Genomic DNA, 3,960 nt, shown 5'->3' with positions numbered 1-3,960 from the left:
TGTAGCAAATGTTTATACATTCAATGATCTTTCCAAAGAAATGGATTTTTGTTTCTTCAGTTTTTTCTGTTGTTTTTGTTTTCTGTTTCATTGATATCCACTCTGATCTTTATTGTTTCCTGTCTTATGATTACTTTCCGGCCTAATGCATTTTTCTTTCTCTAATTTCTTAAGATCAAGTTTATATTACTGTCTTGAGATTTATATTTTAATCTAAATATTTAGTGGTATAAATTCCTATATAAGCAGTCTTTAGCTGCGTTGCACAAATTTTTTTTGTTTCATTCAGCTTAAAATACTTTAAAATTTCTGTTGTTTCTTTCTTTGCTGGTAGGTTTTTCAGAATTACGTACTTAAATTTCCAAATATGGGCAGACTGGAAGCCCAGGAAGCAATGAAGATGGCAGAGAGCAGTGGTCGCACTGGCAAGAGCAGCCGGAGCGACTCCGGGAAAGGGGTTCACATCAGCAGAGCAAGTAATTGCTGGCTTCCATCGCCTTCGGCAGGAACAGCGGGGCCTGGCCTCCAAAGCAGCTGAGTTGGAGACAGAGTTGAATGAGCACTGTCTAGTGATTGATACTCTGAAGGAGGTAGATGAAACCTGCAAGTGCTACCGCATGGTTGGAGGGTGCTGATAGAGCGAACTGTCAAAGAGGTGCTGCCTGCCCTGGAGAACAACCAGGAGCAGATACAGAAGATTACTGAGACACTGACACAGCAGTTTCTGGCAAAGGGAAAAGAACTAAATGAATTCCGGGAAAAGCACAACATTCGTCTCATGGGGGAAGACAAGACGCCAGCAGCCAAAGAAAACTCAGAAGGGGCTGGGGCTGAGGCCAGCCCAGCTGCAGTACTGGTCTCCTAGAGAGCAAGGCCTTTGCATTTTTTCTACCCTGACTCCCACTTCTTATAATTTCTCTTTATTGTTATTATTTTCTCTGCCATTGTAATTTTTTGGTTAATTAAATTTTTTGGTCAGAAAAAAAAATTTCCAAATATGTTGACAGTTTCTAGATTTTCTTTATATTTACTTCTAATTTAATTCTACTAGGCTCACACAACATACTTTTTATGATGTGAATATTTTAACAATTATTGAGACATGGATTATGGCCCAGAATATTGTGTCTGTCTTAGTATTTGTTCCTTACATATTTATTCTACTGTCTGGGGACACAGTGTTTGTGAATGTTAGTTAATTACTTGGCATCTCACTTAAATTTAGTCATATCTCCAGGAAAAACTGTAATTTGAGGCCCATAATTAAGACATTAACTTTTGTCAATTGGTACATTTCGGCATATGTTAAAGTTAATTCAAAACCTATGTTGTAGGGTTTCCCTGGTGGCGCAGTGGTCAAGAATCTGCCTGCCAAAGCAGGGGACACGGGTTCGAGCCCTGGTCCAGGAAGATCCCACATGCCGCAGAACAACTAAGCTCACGAGCCACAACTACTGAAGCCCGTGCGCCTAGAGCCCGTGCTCTGCAACGAGAAGCCACAGCAATGAGAAACCTGTGCAGCTCAACAAAGAGTAGCCCCACTCGCCACAACTAGAGAAAGCCCGTGCACAGCAACGAAGACCCAACGCAGCCAAAAAAACAAAAAACAAACAAAAAAACACTATGTTGTAGAGGCACAAATGCCAACCAGTGCCCTTTTATCTTTTTGTTGTAAGCATTATTTTAGAAAACTTTGGTTTCCAATTGGGTCAAACTGTGGGCTTCTGTTTGAGTGTTGAGCTTCCTCCTCCTGTACCCAGGGTTTTGGGGGATTTTGTTGTTGTTATTGTGTTTTGAATTTTTTGCAGTAGTTAACGGATATACTTAAGGGAGAGAGTGTCCTCTCTATACTGCTAATATTTACAAGTTTCTTCCTCCAGAGAGTCTCAAATAATTATTATCCGGGTTAAAGGTGTTCCCATGGCTTTACTGGGCTTAGAATCACAGGCTTATGCTGGGTTTATCCTTGACTACACCACAGTAATGTCTTGGGTGTGTTTTACCTATAACCCTGAGAATGAGGACCATTTTTGGAAACAGAGGCAAAGGCAGCAGCAGCAAAGGCATTTTAGAGGATTCTAGTTAGCCATCGTCTTTTAAGAGTGTGGAAATCAGCATGCCACATGGTGAGTGCTCTGTCCTCCACATGAGCAAAGAACCAGTGGGCCTATATATGGCAGGGTATTGGTCTTTCCATTCATAAGGGTGTACCAACATGATCACAGTTCAGTTTTTTCCCTTTAAAGTCATTCTTAAAATTTCACTGGTGTATATTTTTACTTGAGCATCTGTAATTTAGTCTTCAAATCTGTTATGATTTTTCTCCTGTTATGACTTTTCTATTTTTTTAGAATACAAAACTCTTGTTTAATTTTTTCCTCTTTTTGTCCATTTTTCTTCTTAGTAAAAACTAAGGTTAAATCCTGCTTGTTTTTATATCCTCAAATTTTTGTTTGAACATATTTAATTCAGCTTGGTATTTTGTGTTAAAACAGCCTTTTGCTTCATAGTTGTTTTTTGTGCAGGGAAGGGAAATTTTATTAGGTAAAATATTTTTATTCTCTTCAGTTTTATTCTTGTAGTAGTTTTATGTAGAGTTGTGTGAAGACTGCCCTGTTGCCACATTTGATAAACAAAGTTGATGGCTTGGAGTAGCTCACAAGACTCTTATTTCAAGAGAAATCTCTTCTGTTAGTGTATAAAACTGCACTTTCTTTATGAGGTGGCCTTTTGAGGAGTGTATGTGTCTGTCCTTCCAATTTCTGTTGTTTTCTTTTGCCTTCCACAAACTTTAAAATTTCCCCCAGATTTATTTTTCCTTGAAATACAGTAACCAGTTCACTTTTTTTAAACCTTCCTCTCTCCAAAAACCATTATCTTTCCAAAACTGCCTCCTCAATTCCCATATGTACTTTTTACCTCCAGCTTTATTGATATATAATTGACATACAACATTGTGTAAGCTTAAGGGGTACAACACGTTGATCTGATATACTTTTATTGCAAAATGATGACCACAGTCGTGTTACCTAACACCTCCATCACCTCACATAATTACTACTTCTTTAGTGGTGAGAACGTTAAAGATTTACACTCTCAGCAACTTTCAGGTATATAATACAGTATTGTTAAATATAATTATCATGCTGTTACATTAGATACTCAGAACTTATTCATCTTATAGCTGGAAATTTGTACCCTTTGACCAATACCTCCCCACTTCCCCCAATTCCCAGCCCCAGGCAACCACCATTCTTCTCTTGGTTTCTATGAGTTTGGCTTTTTAGATTTCATATATAAGTGATATGATACAGTATTTGTCTTTCCCTCTCTGACTTACTTCATTTTTCATAACGTCCTCAAGATTCACCCATGTTGTCACAAACGGCAGGATTTCCTCGGCAGGATCTTTTTATCCATTCATCTATAGACAAACACTTAGGTGGTTTCTATATCTTGACTATTGTGAACAATGCTGCCATAAACATGGGAGTGTACATATCTCTTCAAAATCCTGATTTCAATTCCTTTGGACATATTCCCAGAAGTGGGATTGCTGGATCATTTCCTTCAATTCTGAAGGATAACTTTTCTGTATAGAATATTCTTGTTGGCAGTGTTTTGTTTTGTTTGTTTGTTTTTCTTTTAGCACTTTGCATATATCATCCCACTCTCTAGTGGCCTGTAAAGTTTCTTATGAGAAATCCACTATTAGCCTAGTGGGGGTCCCTTTTATGTTATAAGCTCCTATTCTCTTGCTGCTTTTTTAGATTCTCTCTTTGCCTTTGATGTTTGACTGTTTTAGTGTAACGTGTCTTGGAAAGGATCTCTTTAAGTTGAGTTTGTTTGGTGACCTATGAGTTTCTTGAACTTGGATATCTAAATCTCTCCCTAGCTTTGGAAAGCTCTCAGCCATTATTTCTTTTTTTTTTTTTTTTAATTTATTTGGCTGTGTCGGGT

At 38.1% G+C, this 3,960-nt stretch overlaps 1 pseudogene; it reads left to right on the top strand.

Moving 5' to 3' along the window:
* Nucleotides 1–400: 400 nt before the first annotated feature.
* On the top strand, nucleotides 401–1,051 carry LOC113624804 (prefoldin subunit 2 pseudogene; annotated as a pseudogene).
* Nucleotides 1,052–3,960: the final 2,909 nt, after the last annotated feature.

This window comes from Aethalodelphis obliquidens, unplaced genomic scaffold (genome assembly GCF_003676395.1).
Source record: "Aethalodelphis obliquidens isolate GAN/ISIS:26980383/991018 unplaced genomic scaffold, ASM367639v1 scaffold2, whole genome shotgun sequence".
In the NCBI taxonomy this organism is placed as follows: Eukaryota; Metazoa; Chordata; class Mammalia; order Artiodactyla; family Delphinidae; genus Aethalodelphis; species Aethalodelphis obliquidens.
This window is presented reverse-complemented; position numbering and strand designations above follow the sequence as displayed.